The 18025-nt window shown below is 39.6% G+C and overlaps 1 protein-coding gene across 26 annotated transcripts in view; it reads right to left on the bottom strand.

The window, feature by feature from the left end:
- Positions 1–18025, bottom strand: part of MECOM (MDS1 and EVI1 complex locus) — a 457532-nt gene that overhangs the window by 194871 nt on the left and 244636 nt on the right. For 3 of the 26 annotated variants that reach the window (XM_083441896.1, XM_083441902.1, XM_083441906.1), the window contains exon 1: positions 4963–5072. The exons of 19 other annotated variants lie outside the window; for them this stretch is intronic. The gene's annotated coding sequence lies outside the window, so the exon portion shown is untranslated. Of the gene's footprint in view, positions 1–4962; positions 5073–18025 lie in introns of those variants that run through there. 4 more of the 26 variants (XM_083441899.1, XM_083441903.1, XM_083441894.1 and 1 more) reach the window with 3 other exon arrangements.

Here is an 18025-nt window from a genome sequence, read left to right as displayed (position 1 = left end):
ACAGTTTCAGGTTAAGAACAGACCTCCAGAACAAATTAAGTTCTTAACTCGAGGTACCACTGTACTGGCAATTTTGTGTAGCAGGGTTAAAGTTTTGAGAAATGCCTTTTCAGATGAGACTGAGGGGGGATAGTCAACATGCGAAGGAAGTCTTCAGTGCTTCAGATGTGCACGTATAAACCAGTCCCAAGAGAACATGATTAGAGGTATTCCCAATATGAAACATTTGCTTTGGTTTCAATCTTTCCAATATGCATGGAAGACAATCTGCCTCATTTCAGTTCTTTTAAAATTCAGACTAAACATGAGCACCAAGTTACAAATTATACCTTAATGTATATACACTGAAGAACTGGAAACATTGCTCAATTTTTTGTGGAATTCTGATTGCTCAATTTTTTGTGGAATTCTGATTGGTCCTAATAAAGTATAGATTTTGCAGGTTTTTTTCTTATGGACCCTCATGGCTGCCTTTGTTTACTATTTAACTTGAGGAGAAAATACCATAGTTGTTTGTTTGTTTGTTTTGGGTTTTTTTGGAGTGGGAGGTTTGAGAGAAATACAACCAATAAAAGGACCTCTCCCATGTAGACGTCTCTTGGAAGAGGCACACTGAGATGCTCCATCTGATATTGCTGCCCAGATCCATATTAAACCAGAATTTTGAATTGGTCACAGAAATATACAGGCAGGCAGTGCAGCTGTGCTGCTGTCAGCAACATTCTGCACCAGCTAAACTTACCAGACCGACTTCAAAAACAGTTCCACATAAAGTGCATCATGAAAAACTAATCTCTGGCTTTGCTAATACAAAGACTACCGTGTTTCTCTTTGCATCCGAGTTCTACCTAAGCAGGAGGTTTTATGTTTCTCTTAGGCTTGAGACAGACCTGGTTAATAGGTAGGTTTCATGTTTTCAAAACATGGGAATCAGTTATTGATTCCTTCTTTATCCCAGGATCTCATATTTAACCTGATAACTGCAACAGAGACTAAGGCTGCAATTTTAACCCCTTCTCAGGGCTGCTAGAGGGAATAGGTATTAAACAGAGGAGTCCTTCAGTTGGGAATCACTGCCATTGAAGCCTCCACTGGGGCAGGGGAAGAGCAGAGCTAGTCACCAACTGGGTTCAAAGCTATTTTGAATCCACCATTTTCTGGTGAGGGGCTCTCTGTTGCAGCCTACAGCTAGTTCAGCAAAAAAAGGGGGGCACACCCCTTCCTGGCCAGCAGGGCTGCAGATAGAGTGATGGGTCCAGTGCTCTGCAGCCCCCAACCCCTCACCAAGATTGCTGTGTAGTCTGCCATCTCCATTCCAAACTGAATCTTTAAGAAACTTCTGGACACTGAATATTCAGCTTCTGGACCTGTAATTTACATTACTGTTCAGCATTCCAGGATCTCAGTCATTGATAGAAAGAGTTAGCTAGAACGCTGTTATCAAGAACAACATATTCTATATTCCCTTGCAAGGGCTGACAGATAGCAACTTTTTGAATTAAATATTGGAGTACTGAGACCTTGTAGAAGCCTCAGAAAGGAAGTAGGTACCAGAAGCAAAAATTGGCAAGTCAAGATAATTGAGTGTGCTCTCAAGCAGTATGGTAGTAACTTCCTTATAAGAGATTACTCCATTTTAGGGAACACTAAGCAGCTCTTTTTATATGCCTGTTGTCTTTGTCCATGGAGTTTTCTTGGCAGGGATACTGGAGTGGCTTGCCGGTTCCTCCTCCAGGTGGATCACGTTTGGTCAAAACTCTCCACTATGACCTGTTCATCTTGGGTGCCCTGCTCAGCATAGTTCATAGCTTCTCTGAGTTATTCAGGCCCCTTTGCCACGGCAAGGCAGGCGTGCTCTGGTCCATGGGGTCACGAAGAGTCGGACACGACTAAACGACTAAACAACAACAAAGCAGCTCTTTACCCAAACCAATGAATCGCTAGATTGGGTTTGTAGAAAGAACAATATATACTTTGTCACTATTTTCCCTTAAGCATAAGTAAATGACTAATTTCATTTTTGCATAAGAAATTTGGAAAATTAATATATAAAATGAATGAAAAGCATTTGGATTTGATAGCTACATGGGGGAATAAAAAACATTATGGTGTACAATTAACATAGGGCTCTGGAACAGACAGTGAAACCTGGGTCTTTTGACTCCCAATCTCTATCAGAAATATAGTAATTTAATGCCAACCCTTCTGTTTAACAAAAGGCTACTTGCTGTAGAATAGAGTACAGACTATGCTTAACAGAAACAACAACCAAAAATGTTTAAATACAGAAATGTTAACACTTCTGTAATCCGTAATAATTGTCAAGAACCAGCCAGGAAAAGGAAAAAACATCTGACAGTGTCTGGGCTTGCTGCCATGGACTGGATTCACTGTTTGGTGTTGTATAATTTACAAACTTTTGTTCTTTCAACAACTATTCAGAGAATAGAATTGATAAGTAAATATATAGAAAAAAATAACAGAGGAATATAACAACTCCCTTGCACCATCTAAGAGGTGACGGCCTTTTAAAGGGAAAATAATTTTCTAAGACTTGCCAAAGGCAAGAGAACATTAAACAAATCACATAACATGAAAGCTATGAAAAAAATGTTCATGGTATTTTTCAACACACAGGGAAAAAAAGCTCTTTTCAGATGCTACATTGATTAGGAGATAAGCCCTTGCATGCTTATTATACCATCTGAGAAAACAGGCTTGGGATCCTTAGACTATGTAGAGACATATTTTTAAACTTAAAAATAATCCAGGTGTTAAGACATTGGGGACTTTTTTCCTCTCTGAACTGCATTAGTGTAATGAAACTGAGCAGTAAATCCACAGAATCAAATCATACACATAGCAAGGAAGAAGTAGTTCGATCAGTGAAATCCTTCCTGTGTTGTTATGTCAAGACACATGGCTGGGAAAGTCCTCTGCTTGAGACTCTTCTGAGAGATGGGACTTGGCTACATCAAATGTTTCTCTGACTCAGAAGGAAGATTCTTTTTAAAGAAAAAAATCCTGTTCCAAGCCACCTTCCTACTTACAAATACAATATGGATATTCATCATAATTATAAAAATAATCACTAAAATAATAAATTTTTAAAACAGTTGTAATGAGCTGCCGCAAGATGTCAACCTCACACAAACAAATATTAAATATTAAAAGTTTAAGTAAGCAAGTAGGTTATTAAAGTACATATATAGTCAAACCATCTTTTCAATGAGTTGGACCATTCTAGATGAGGCATTGTTACTTCTCACTTGTTCCACTGCCCCTCCCATTCTTCCTACTTCTCTAACAGATTGAACTTTGTGACTGCAGACCCTACGGTTTCTTTCACCACAGCTAGGATCATACAGCCACAACATGTGCTGTGTACATAAAGCTTCACATTCATCACATCGTTCTTATATTGGGGGCATTTGTGTAAGCTCATTGGTCCAACATACAGTAATGCAAAGGTGTCTGTGGGAAATCACAGGCTCCCTTAGCCTGAAGCGAGATGAGTGGCACACCCCATAATTGCCTTTGACTGCACCTAACTGCCAGGGGTCATACCAATAGGGAACTTTCCTCAGTACTGGAGGGAAATATACAAGATGCCCCCCCCCCTTCTCATTCAACAGAAAGCACATATTGTCCCATAACCATTTTTCTAGGAGAGATGGAGACTTAAGGCAGATCCACACCATACATTTAAAGGACACCCAATGCACATTTAAAGCACATGGTTTCCTCCACATAATCCTGTGAACTGTAGCTTGTTAAGGGTTCTAGGAATTATAGCTCTGTGAAGAGAAACTACAATTCCCAGAATAGTTTGATGGAAGTTGTGTGATTTAAACGTGCCTTTTGGATCTGTCCGCACTTCTATTTGTCTGGGACATCTGCTCAGAGGCAGCAGTGGATCACTGCCTTAACAACTATACTCTATGCCAAATATTAATAACCATCTAGCCCAACCCTTGTAGTTATACCGCTACTGCTCATTTCAACAGGGCATGCACAAGAGAATTTCCAAAAAAGACTGTATCAAAAAGCAAGGCAAAGGTCAATGTGGATCCACAATGTGGATCCCACAGAGCAAAAAGAGGATGCTGCACTCGCAGTAATGGCTGCAGCTGCTCAATGCTGCATGATTAGAAGGGGAGGTTGGTCCTGCGCTTCTGGACCCACCAATACATGTCCTGGGCGGAGTCAGGAAAGAACTTGCTTCTACATTAAAAACAGGCCATACTTCCCTACAGAGGCCCACTGCTCCAAGGGTATGTTCAGCCAAGAAGAGCTCCTCCACACAGTTCACTGAAATGAACAGGAGCTGTGCAAGAGCACATCAGATACAACTCCAGTTCATGTCCGTGTCTCAGAAGAGTACCCTAGCAGATAGCATCTTTGGAGTAGAAACACTTCAAAGAGATTTAATTTTAATACATCACTAAACACTTCATTCTTTAGGGTGCCTGTACTTGAAACCAGCCCCCTCCCCCAGGTGAAACCAGCCTAACTCACTACTACCTTTTGAACTCCCTTGGCTACAGACACCCATAGAGACGGTTCTAAGTTTTCAGAACACTCCTGACTCTGGCGGTCATCCAGACCGATACCAAATGGACAATATCAGTGAAAAGCACCTGAACAAAAAATAGGAAGAAAGAGTTACCTTTCTCACAGTTACAACATGAGACCCAAGAAATTGTTTCTTTATTAAACATATTAGCGTCTCGGTACTGTTTACTTACTGATATCCTTGAAGGAATGGAATACAAAGATGAGGGTGTGAATGCTATCTGCCGTATCACTCCTTCCAGGCAGCTGGGACATCGTTTTATTTGCTTTATAGTAACTCATTGCCAAGTGCATACATAAAAGTTAAACAAGCTTTTTAAAAATGATAACGCTGAAAAGACAGTTTTGAAAAAAACATATCTCAACACAAAACAACTTCAAACTCACAGCTTAAAAGGGGTGAAGCAGAGGTTAGTGAAGAGGGTTCCTGCAGTTTGTCCTCTGAGCTATTCCAGTAAAAGTTAAGAGGGTGAGCTGCTTTCAGAACACACTGGCCTGCGTTGTAGGTGGAACTCTAGGACAGTAATAGGAGGAGTTTGCACCTAAGGAAGAGCAACCTTCTCCTGGCAATGCCAGTATTCTAAAGGAATGCACGTCACCCACTGGTGAATGTATTTTATGCAGGTCTCTCTGTATTTTGTTACCTTTGCGGTTCTCACTGCTAAATCAAAGCTGAGAAAGAAGCAGCGCGGTGAGAGAGAGCACACGTTAGCAAGCTCATGGTCTGAGGCTCGATCCCTGTCATCTCCCACTTAAAAAGAAAGCTGTCAAGTAACAAGTCTTGAAAAGAACTCTGCTTGAGAAAATGGAAAGTCAGCATGGACAACATTGGGCAAGTGGCCTGATCCACACTTTAAGGCAGTTTATAAGCCTGACTGGATACTATGTTTGGAGGTTCTAGTTTAATGGAAAGTATTGGCAAGGCCTAGTTTTGAAACAGGATTTACTTTCTAATATCTATGCTTATTGCTAGAGCCCTATAATACAGAATGAAACAAATGGACTTTTCAGCATGTGCTTATCAAACTTGAGAACCCTGATGCCAGCATTATTAAGAACAATTTTTCAGTTTGCACAAGTAAATCAATCCACCTACTGTACCGCAATGCCTCTGTCACTTCCCAAACATATATCCTTCTACTTCATGTTCAGCAGTGTTTCAGCCCAAAGTAAGATAATATTGTGCTAGTTCTCATGCTAGTTTTGAATATTTAGAATGATTATGTGATACAGCCCTACTGGGATTGTACAGATTCAAACTGCTGGTGGCAGAATAGGATACCTAACTGATTTCCTCTGTATAAAATTCTCCACACTTCTGGATGTTACATTGTTCTGATACATATTTTAGTGAGAAGCTATTTTTGGAGAGGTGATTTAGTGCAAGAAAATGGAAGAAGAGAGGGTTCAGCACACACCCTTCCAATTCTACTGTTTAAAAAGTGACATCAGGGTAGTGTTACATGCATTTAATGTTTAATCAGGCCATTATTATTATTATTAACCCTTCATCCTAAGATTCCAGGGTGAGTTACAACAACGTAAGTAATACAAATGAAAAACAAATAAAACCAAACCACGTACACCAAAAAGTAGCACAGTAGGAAAATGAATTGTAATCTAGGTCTCATCCTAAAGTATTTAGCTTTTTCTAAATGTGACTCATTTCTATTTTTCATTATCTTATGAAGAGGAACATTCAAACGGGAAATCCCTTCATCCTGACACTGCCGTTCACGTTGTGCAACACGGTTATCCTCAGTGTGTTATTTTGGCTTTAGGGCCAGATTCAACTAACCTGTTTCACTAGCACAAACCAGCACAATGTCTCCCACTGATGCAACTACATTTCTGCTTGCCCAATGGAATGATCCCCTCACTCTCCTCCCCCTGAGCCTCCCCCCCAATCCACTCAGGAAGGTCAGGGGAAATCCCAGTACTGCACAGGAGGAAGAGAAATGCAGGCCAGCAGAAATGTAGTTGTCCAGCACAAGTAACTCCATCCTTTTACTGAGTTGCACAAAATTTTATCATGTGCCAACTCTGCAATTCTCTCCGTTTGTAAATGGGCAAGTGGGGAATGGCATGAGGATTGGTACCATACAGCCATTGCATGCAACTTGTGACAATCAAGTACACTGAATTAACTCATCCAAGCTCTTGCAAAAGCTGTCATGTAGGAATCCCCAGAAAAAACCTTGACAAAAATGATGTTCTTTCTCTTAGCCATAAGAACATAAGCACCACCTTCTGGATAAGGGCAATGGCCCACTTAGTGCAGCGTCCTGTTCTCACATTGACCAAACAGAAGCCCATGGCAAGCCCTAAAGCCGCAAAGCAGGACCTGAGCACAACAGCACTCCCTCACTTGTGATTCCCACAACTGGCATTCAGAAGCATACTGCCTCCAAAAGTAGAAGTAGATCACAGCCTTATCCACCATTAATTTGTCTAATCCTCTTTTAAAGCCATCCAAGATGGTAGCCATCACTACTTCTCATGGGAGCAAATTCCACAGTTTAACTACATGCTGTGTGAAAAACTACTTTGTCCTGAATCTTCCAACATTCAGCTTAATTTGATGACCCTGGGCTGTAGTATTATGAGAGAAGAGAAAATATTCTCTCTCCACCTCTCTATACTGTGGATACTTTTAAACACTCCTATCATGTCTTCTCTTTGTTTTTTCTCTTAACTTAAAAAGCCCCAGATGCTATATAACCTTTCCTCAACCTTTCCAATCCCTTGATCATTTTCTGAACCTTTTCCAGTTCTACAATATCCTTTTTGATCCAAGGTAGCCAGAAGAGTACACAAAATATATAGTGTGATCATACCATAGATTTGTATAATGGTTAATGGTAAAGGATCCCTGGATGGTTAAGTCCAGTCAAAGGCGACTATGGGGTTGCAGTGCTCATCTCGCTTTTCAGGCCAAAGGAGCCAGCATTTGTCCACAGACAGCTTTCTGGGTCATGTGGCCAGCAGGACTAAACCACTTCTGGTGCAACAGGACACCGTGACGAGTGCCAGAGCACACGGAAATGCCATTTACCTTCCCACCGCAGCGGTACATCTTGCACTGGTGTGCTTACAAACTGCTAGGTTGGCAGAAGATGGGATAGAGCAACGGGAGCTCACCCCATTGTGCGGATACAAACTGCCAACCTTCCAATCAACAAGCCCAAGAGGCTCAGTGGTTTAGACCACAGTGCCATCCGCTCCCCCTTGCATAATGGTATTATGATATTGACAGTTTTACAGTCAGTTCATTCTGATGAAGCATAGCATGGAATTTGCCATTTTCACAGCTGCTGCACACTGGGTCAAGATCTACGTCGAACTATCCACCACGACCCCACCAGTTCAAAACCTCATGAGCATGTAGTCATGGCTGGAACATTAAAACAAAAAAGCTGTATTTAAAATGAAGCTATGGCTGTGTCAGCCACTGATTCAGAAGTTCTCAGTGACTATACAAATCAAGGTCATTCATAATTGCCTCCATCTTTCCCATTCCCTCCCCAGAGAATAATTACTTTGATAAACAAAGTTCTGGTTTATTTTACTTCAGATGCAGAAACGTGCTGCTTTTAGAAAAACATTCAACTTTCTTCCTGCATTAGATGGTTAAGGAGAATATTAGCCAGTGTTCCTTTCACTGTGGAATTGCCATTAGCAGCCAATGTTCTCAACCATTTTCACAGTGGTGAGGAAGAATCCACTGTATTTTAAAGAACAGAACCCAAAATGGCTGGATGAAGCCCAGATTCGTTTTTTTTAAATGATCTTAACATTGCAGAATGCTGGGTATATTAAGGCAAATTAAGTGATTGCATGCATGGTGAAAGTGTTAGAATAAGAAAACTTTAGAATGCTGCTGAACATGTAATTTGGGAAGTGTTAAAAACCAATTCTACAAACCAAAAGTCTTCTTAACAAGGATTATTTTAATATTTGCAGAAAGCCGTTGACCAAGTGGTGAGAACTTCCTCCCTTGGGAGGGAATATTCAAGCCAAGGACAGCCATAGAAAAGTCCTCAGAAAAGGTCCTCCCAATTGAGTGTATTTCCAGAAATAAAGGGACACATAACAGGGTCTCTGCAGATTATCTAAATAGGTGAGCATGCTTGCATATGAGAATATGGGCTTTCGCTTATGCTGGTTCTGAACCATTTGCACTTTAAAGGTTATCTGGTCCTTCAAACTGTGCCCAGAAACAAACTGGAAGCCAGTATAGTTGTTTCACAGACTCCGTTATTAAATTATCTATATAAAAGTAAAGTTTTGTCTGTTTCACAGGTGACATTACTTTCATACCATTATTGTTTCTGTAGAAGCCTTGTGCCTCATGTTACTCAGAAATGATGGCTAATTATATCCAAATATAGGCCAAGACCTGTCCCTTGATCTCAGGAATCATCATGGGAAATTTGTTATGATATGTTAAGCAGTGTTCAAATGCATAGCAAATGGACAACTAAACAACTTTCCAAGATATATAGCAGATTATACAAAGCAGAGTAGGTTGAGAGGGTGGGTTGTGTATATATATTTGTGTAATTGTGACTGAATAAGATCAATTTATGGTCAAAATGCATTTGGTATTTGTACAAAATATATAGTTTTTTAATTCTAGTGGCACACCAACCTTTGCAGCTATAATATTTCAAAAAGTTGAAGGTGCTATATTCTGAATTGAGCATGGGCCAAAGTGTCAGAAACAGTCCCTCCACTTACTCTGGATGAGTTGAGAACTGGGCAAAAAGCTCTTCTCCACCCTCCTTCTACCCTGTGAACATCAACAAAAGATGTGATCGTTCTTCCATTATACATCTGCTCACTCTCATTTTACCTGCATTTTGGCTTCTACAATAGAATCAGCTGAATGAATAACAGAACATTCTGAGAAGATCACTGTTGCTGGCCATACTAAGGGGATTGGGGTTAAAAAAAGGTCCTTTGTCTGTGTCTTAGAGTGAGTGGCTGGGGTGCATATTAAGAGGAAGGCTCTGTCAAAACCTCTGTTGATGTTCACACTGGGGGATGGGGTTATAGATCCCCCTTTGGAAGTGAGCAGCTGAGATGTATAAGAAGGGAGTGCTCTGAATCACTGTTGGAAGAGGGTGTTAAGGAGACCCTTGCCTGTACCTTTGCATAAGAGAATGTAGTCTGTATCAAGGCTGGGACACAGTCTTGAAAAAAATGGCTTATTATCTTTCCAAAACGGACAGCGTAATAAAAAGTAAGCATCTATTTTGCAGAGTATCAATCACTTTCCTCCACTGGAGAATGACACTGAGGGCATCTTTGTGTGTGTGTACAGACACACACACACACAGAGAGAGAGAGAGAGAGAGAGAGAGAGAGAGAGCAGCAGTGCTGCAAACATCTACAGCTTATACCAAATGACTTCTATTCTGTGAGGTTAAAATGTGTCCAAATGTGACTTTTAAAAAACGCAGTTGGGTGGACCACATAAATTGCCTTGTACCCAATAAAAACTCAAAAGCCTTTCCAGTTTCATCTTTGGGGTTCTAATCTTTTAAAAGCATGTTCCGATAGTATTCATTTGATTTGGGTGAGATTGCTCCTCTGAAGGAATGGCCTGTATGTGCATAGACACACTCGCACATGTGGAATTCCTTTTCAGTAATCCTCAAAGAGCCTTTTGATTTTTACTCCTGATTCGCCAGAAAAGTGTGAGTGAGCAACTGAGATGTGTCCTGGGATTTGGATGGCTCCAAGGTCACCACATACATTTACAGAGAAAACATATGGTTATAGCAAAGCTTTCTGCCGTGTTGTAAAGTGGATTTTGGAGGTGTTTTCCACAGGCTCTTACTCTCAAGTGGGTAAAAACTGTTGAATCCAAGGTGAGCAGAGGGAATTCTATAGTATATAAGGTAGCCTATCAACTATTTCCCCACATGATATCAGAGGCAGTTTCAAAGTTATTACTAGCTTCTGCTCCACTCATTAAGCTTATGCTAATTTTATTCTGTTCATTTTTCATGGCTAAATTAAAGAAATTGATGTTCTCATAATGAATTATATAGGATTGCTATATGACTAATTTTCGGACTATTTTTAAAAAATCATTTTAAAGCAAAGGTTTTATTTATTTTGAAAGGCCTGTTCCTTGGACACATATTTTTAAACATTTGCCTAAGGGAACATGATCGACGCTGATAGAACAGCTACTTTCTGAGCTGTGGAGAATTTTAAAGGAATATAGCACAGAAAGTGTGATAGATGTGCTTTCCTTAATTTTCTGGAAATTAACAAACCCCAAACATACCATGTAAGTTAGAAAGCCAATTTCTACAAATTCATTGTGAGCAAAATAAAATACACAAATAAGGGCTGCTTCCAGATGTGGGTTGTGTATCACAAATGGGTGGTTCAGATCTGAATTTTCTGTGTGTGCAACTGCCATGTAAGCCTTCCACATATTCTGTTTCTTCAGTCATGGATATTAAGTTATTATTCTGCTGTTTGCCATCCACTCCAGTGGTGAAGCTCTGGAATGTAACCAGGCTGTGCTTTCTTTCCCCTCCCTTCAATTGCTCTTCCAGTCTACACTCCTTTTTCAATCCTGGGAATGTGTGCAGGTATTTTTTACTAAAAAAACCCCAAAACCACCAGAAGTATTCAAGAGCAAATGCTATTAGCCCTTAGTTATAAGGTTTCACAATGTTCAAAAAATAGGCATGTCCTTTGGATGGGGGCGGAATATAAATTTCTATTTGGATTTAAATATATAGAGCAGGCATAGGCAAACTCTGTCCCTCCAGATGTTTGGGACTACAATTCCCATCATCCCTGACTACTGGTCCTGTTAGCTAGGGATGATGGGAATTGTAATCCCAAACATCTGGAGGGACAGAGTTTGCCTATGCCTGATAGAGAGAGAGACAGAGTTATTGCACAAGAGTGATATTTAGAGTGATCTGCTATTTGATTTGGTGAGGGTGGATGACAATAACCAATTTCTTTCTTAGGAATACCTTGTAGGGTGCTGTCACTATTAGCACCACAATCACACATTCTCTGAGGCACTCAAAAAAACCCACAGCAACAATGTAGGACTGAAATTATGAAAGAGACAAGACCTCTGTTTTCCTCTATCTGAAGTCCAGTGTATTTAGAGAAATTACAATACCCAAGGTAATCCCACACATCTTAAAGAATAGACCTTTTTTTATTTGGTATTGGGGGCCACCGGTAGCAAAATGGCTATGTTGTTCTCAAGTGAGGAGCAACTGGAAGTAGAGGTGATGAATGGACAAACCACACACACATGAACGCAGTAATGAGCTCCCACATCAGCAGTGACTATGGCTATTTTTACTTCCACAGTAAGAGAACACCCAGATTAAATGTTCTAAAAGTATTGGAGTCATTTAGATTATTCCCCCCCCCTTACATTTATACCCTACCTTTCCTCCAAGGATCTCAAGGTGGTATACAAAGTTCTTCTCTCATTAGGGACTCTGAGGATCCTCTAGTCCAACCCCCTGCAATGCAGGAAATATGCAGCTGTCCCATACAGGGATCAAACCTGCAACCTTGGTGTTATCAGCACCATGCTCTAACCAACTGAGCTATCCAGCTGATCATATGTAGTATCTTGAAATTAAATTTGTTACTTTTTGGATAGCACTGATTTTAATTTCTGAGATGTCTGGTATTTGAATATGACATACATATACATGCATACACACACACATACACACAGACATGGACACTTTTGTCTGGCTGATCTATAAGCTCAGCTGAATTAATCCCTTCAGCATTGTATGTCACCTGCTGTAATCACTTATGGAGGGGGTAATTAGCTGAAAGAGTCCTATTGTATTGAACCAAGCATTTATGCTAATTATCAGCTTTATTGACTGCTAATTCTAGTTCTCATGCAGCTACCACAGGGTCTTTGAAAAAAGTAAAGCTGTTTTCATAAAGACTAAAAGGTAAACCAAAAGTCAGCAACCATTTTTTCTGGATTTGGGAGACCACTTGTATTTGGCAACTGACGGCTTGCATGCATCACTATTATTTATTTATGCATCCATTCAGTTCCCATTCCAGTTCAGACCAGCCCCATCTACATTTTTTACCTTTCCTAATCATTTATAAAGCAGTCAGAGTTCCCAAGTCCCATACTAAAATTAAGCAATACTTTGTTGACTCTGATTTTCCTCGATTCACATGACTGGATTGCTAAAGGATGAGTCTGCACATCGTGGTTGACTACTTATTCATCTAGCAATTGGAATTATATAACCGTGCTGCTTTGGCATGAATCCAGGTTTTCTTTGTCAAGAAGACGTTGCCCAACCTGTTTCAACAGGGAAGAGCAGTTGTGGCACTGGGAGATTAGAATCTCTCCAAGCATCCCACTAACAGAATGAATAGCATTTTTCTAGGCAACATTCCCATCAGACCTAAATCGGTCTGCTTCACCGGAGATGGAGCTTGATCTCATAGAGTTATTGAGAAAACTTTTTAGATAAGATACAATAAAAAATGAACTTAAACTTGGATCAAGAGGGCTGGTGAGACTTCTGTGAGAGTGAAAAGATTTTAAAATACAACACATTTTGTATTAGGTTAATAATATTTTGTCTTATATTTCTTAAATTTAGGACAGCAGTGTCTTAGTGCACCTTCCAGCGGTAGTAGTGCTTTGTGGTAGATTGCTTCACACCAGTGCTACTGACTTCCAGCCAATTTACAGCAGCTTTGCAGGAATGTAAGTCAGTAATACAGGTAACTCGCAAGAGCCTCCCAGAGCTTGGTAGGCAAGTCCGAGAGTTTAAAAGTTTTTCTGTGCTGGGAAAACCCTGCTTTTACGCTCTTGGCTTCTGCACATTTAATTTGTGTGATTTCAACTAGCCAGCGTTCAACCACATGAAGTTGAAATCACAGATGTTAAGTGTGCGTAAGTTGTGAGTTGCCTGTATATGCATTGATTTCAACCACTAGTGGTTACTACTTTCATTGTCCCAGGGACACAGTGAGTAAGGTAGGCTCAAAACAAGATGGAAGAAAATAAGTGTTTGTGATTTGATTGCATCATTCTGCCATCGATTTTCCAAACAGCTGTAACAATAGTTTGTGGTTGGACCAAATTACATATAAAGCAGACATTAATTATCTTCAGCATATTTTATTTGTTTGAAAGCAGCCTCAGATGGATCAAGTTTGTCGTGGCTGCCACAGTGGATGGGAATCTGTATTTTTGCTCTCCACTGATAATAGCTGCTTTTCCATTGGCAAAACAGTACAGGGAAACTGAGATAATCTCCCACCCACTGGTGCTGCACTGGGATCCCCAATTCCCTCCCCATTGAGGTGTGTTTGGCACCTTCACTAAGCAGCTTTCAGTGAATGAGGAAGATTCATCTCTTTACTTTGGCCTTGACATTTGAGATATCTGTTTTCAGGAGCCATCACATTCCTGTGAATGTAATTTGTTTTAACTGTTTTTAATACTGAATTTTAAATAGCTGTAGCCTGTCCTTGGATGTGCTGGTGAAGGGTGGGTAATTAATAATAATCATAATAAAAATGCTTTTAGCTAATGTGAAAGTTGTGATCATGGATTTTCCTTGTCACATGTAAACTGATCCTCCCAACTGGAAAGTTTAACTAGTTTACAGAGCAATTTTACAGAGGTCTGCAGGAGAGAATCAGTGGCAAAGGAACCTCAATTTCCTATGCTCTGCCAGGTTCACATCAGAGACTGACAAGCAGTTTTTGGTTTCTGTTTGGATACCAATGAATGCCATTTTGAATCAAGATGGCAGGCTGAAAACATTCCAAATTGCATTGATTTGCACACCTGCAAAGATATGACCAACAGATTTGGTGTGACAGTTTCTGAGATCGAGGAGTGGGTTTTGGTCTGCATTTGGACACTGTTGGGCACCATGTTGAATCAAGGTGGTGGACCAAACCATTTCAAATTGCACAGATTTGGACAGGAAAAAATGCAGTCGCATTGACATTTTACCAATTAGAATGCAGTGCCTGTTAAATACCGTATGTGTAAATGGAAAGAGATGTGGGTCCCAGATTTAGTGAAACTTGGGGTGGGTTATTTGCCCACATTCATATTTCAGAGCATTCATTGTAAAGATCTTTGGCTTTGGTTCACTTGAACCGATAAAAAAATAAAAACAGCTTCGTTTTCCCTACAGACTAATTATCCAAGCCAATGGAAGTTTTAGGGCTTAACTAATAACATTGAGATTGAAGGAACTGTGCCCAAAAGTTTAAATCTAAATGCTGTCATTTACATTCTAATTTATCTGATGTAGACATTGTTCCATTTTGTTTATTCCCTGCATACATCTGGATTTTGACATTGTCTGGTATGCAGTAACCTCATAATCATCTTGCAGCTTAAATTGCATTGCTTTAACTCTGTAAACTATATTAATGAATGCTGTCACTTTCCTTTTAAAGACAGCAGATACTAAACTGAATATATTGGTTAAATAGTAGAATAGTGGTTACATAAAGCACCATTTATAGGTGAAAAGCTGATCCTGCAAAAATAAAACAACAAAATGCCCAGTCATATGAAATTCGTACTTCAGCACTGGAATTGGATACCAAAGAGAGGACATGCTTCAAATGGTGACAGTCAAGCTAATTCAAAATCAAAACCTCATCCGCTAGCTACAAATTACGAGTTTAGTCTTTTATTCAGTGAGTGCAACCCTAAAGCTAAAGTGCACAGTACAATAAATAGTTACTATTAAAAGTGAAAAGGCTTGATTCAACTCCATCAATCCAACTAGGATCTCCAAAGTTAAAAGCTAACCCTTATTAACAGGTTAACATTTTGTTTTGAGGCATTTTTCACCTTTGTCCTGCTCATTATGTTTGTTCGTGTGCTCACTCCAATGAACGCACAGAGGCCTTCCATATGAACATGTGTTAGTGAGTGTTAGTGAAAGATCATTCCCAGCCCTTCATTACAGTTCAGAAGTCTCCGTTAATTGGAGATGCTGGAGGCAGAGCCTGAGACCTTCTGTATGCAAAGCATGTGGAACAGAACCCTGCATTGACAGAGCTGTGTCGTCCATTGAAATGGATAGGGGAGCCCCCACATGTAGAGATTCCATGTGCCACTGGAACTCCTTTGCATGAAACAGGTAGATAGGTTTTGACTTTTGACTATTAGATGCCCACAATAAAGGCCACATACTGTATATTGTTGCTGCTGACAGATAATCACATGTGATCTGAAATTTGCTTTAAACTGTTTTTTAAATCAAATTTTAAATTGCTGTAACATGGCCTGGGTTCTGATGATGAAAAGGGATAATATGTTGAAATAAATAATAACAATATAAAACACTAAGTTTGTGTGTGTAAGGGAGAGAAAAACAGAAAGAATAATAGAAACATAGAATTGTAGAGTTGGAAGGGACCACGAGGGACATCTAGTCCAACCGCTTGAAATGCAGGAATATTTTGTCCAATGTGGGGCTCAAACTCACGATTCTGAGATTAAGATTCTCATTCTCTACCAACTGGGGCCAAATCCTATAAATGGAGAGCTTGCTTTGTTGTTGAATATCTTAGTAATCCATCACAAGAGCCCTGAGCCACAAAGAAGAGTATGCAACATCTGCTCATTTTTATACGAATCTAACTTACAGAGATGAAACTGCATTCATGTAACATTTATTTTTTCAGATATTGTATGATTCCCTCCTCCCTATTTTGTTGCATTAAAAGTTTATGTGGCAAAGTAGCTGTGATGTCTGACCCCTTGACCTTTTACACAGGGAAGTTAAAATTCCAGTTAAATAACCCACTGTTCCATGCCATTCAGAGGAAACCATCTTTTCAAAAAATATGACAGAAATTCTTGTAATAACATTTCCTGAGTACAATCTAGAGACTATTTTGGGGAAACAGTATGAAGTCATAGAAGCAGTGTTATTACCTATGAAGTGTGTGAAATATTAATAAGAGCAATATTCTTTATCACCAAAGAAAGAAGAAACCCACAAAGGGCTCCATTATATTATTTGCTTGATTAAAGTTAGTTAACACTTTGAAAACATAGAACCTTTCCTCCTGAAGGGCATATTAAACAGCAAGGTGAGCACCAGAACTGTGGGTGGGATATCTAAGGTGAATTTCTCTGCTTTCCCCCTGACTGTTAGCATAAGAAAATACCATCCCAATCTTTGTGGTTTTCCTTTTTCAAGAAGAGAAAAGGGAACTACAAAGCTGGACACACAGCCTTTGTAAGCCCACTCCATTTTCATAACCTGTTATTCTTTCCCCCTGGAAATACAAGTAGTTACTGGCAATAAGTTGTGTTTTTTAAGTGAAACTATTAACATCTGTCCACCTTAAGCACTCCATTGTTTACTACATTGTTTTCTCAGGTCAGTTGGTCAGGCATGATCTGAGTTATAGGTCAGACACATCTGAAGGGCTACAGGTTAGCTAGAATCTCTCAGCCCTAGTCTCTCTCTCTCTCTCTCTCTCTCTCTCTCTCTCTCTCTCTCTCTCACACACACACACACTCACACACACACCTTCCCCAGAGACCTTCACACTAGTAATAGTGAAACACACTAGTCTGAAGGATAGGACTTTTATTTTTACACTAGTGTGTGCACAATGTTGTAATTGACCGCTAGAACCTTGTGTAACTCTAGAACAATAAACACTATTGATACTGCTTTAAGAGCTACTTATGCCATCAGAGCCATCAGTGTACATATTGTAAATCACACTGTATCTAGCTCTGGTACTATTTAAAAGATGCTCCATTAAAATACTGCACCTCTTTCCTGAAAGGTTGACATATTACTGCCCATGTCCTACTTGAAGTGATAAATTGTACTGAATGACTGAGTAGGTTATCTTGTTCTAGAAATGGCCAATGTATGAGAATGAACTTTGACCTGTTTAAATGAGGTTTAATACTTATTGGCACAGACCTGGAAGTGGTTCTCTTTGTGACCTGCTGAATGAATGCAATCATGTAAGTTAAATAACTACGTACAATGGGACTATGATACATATAGAACTGTTTGTTTCCTTATTCATTGGCACAGAGTGAACAACAGGAGTTCTACTAAAACTAAATTTGGGGGTAGGGTAATTACTGGGTATTCTTAAGATTTCACTGGTAACAGTATATGATTTTCGTATCAAATAATTGTGAGCTTTAATATGAAAGCATTTAGTTGCAAAGAAAAAACAAAAACCTCCTAACTACTATTTCAAGACAAATAGGTTCAATTTGAGCTGTTCAATTTCATTTAACTTTTCCTCTTTGGCTCACTTGTGAATATCATCAATTCTAAGGGGCCTTTCCACATGATAATTCAAAGAGTTCTTTCCTTTGTCAATAAAATATCCACCCTGCTCCTGATAATACTTACCTAAACTTGTTCCTTTCAAAATG

The sequence above is a fragment of the Podarcis tiliguerta genome (assembly GCF_965153285.1).
Source record: "Podarcis tiliguerta genome assembly, chromosome: 5".
Taxonomy (NCBI): Eukaryota; Metazoa; Chordata; class Lepidosauria; order Squamata; family Lacertidae; genus Podarcis; species Podarcis tiliguerta.
Note: the sequence above shows the minus strand (reverse complement) of the source record. Positions and strands in the feature narration are given on the sequence as shown.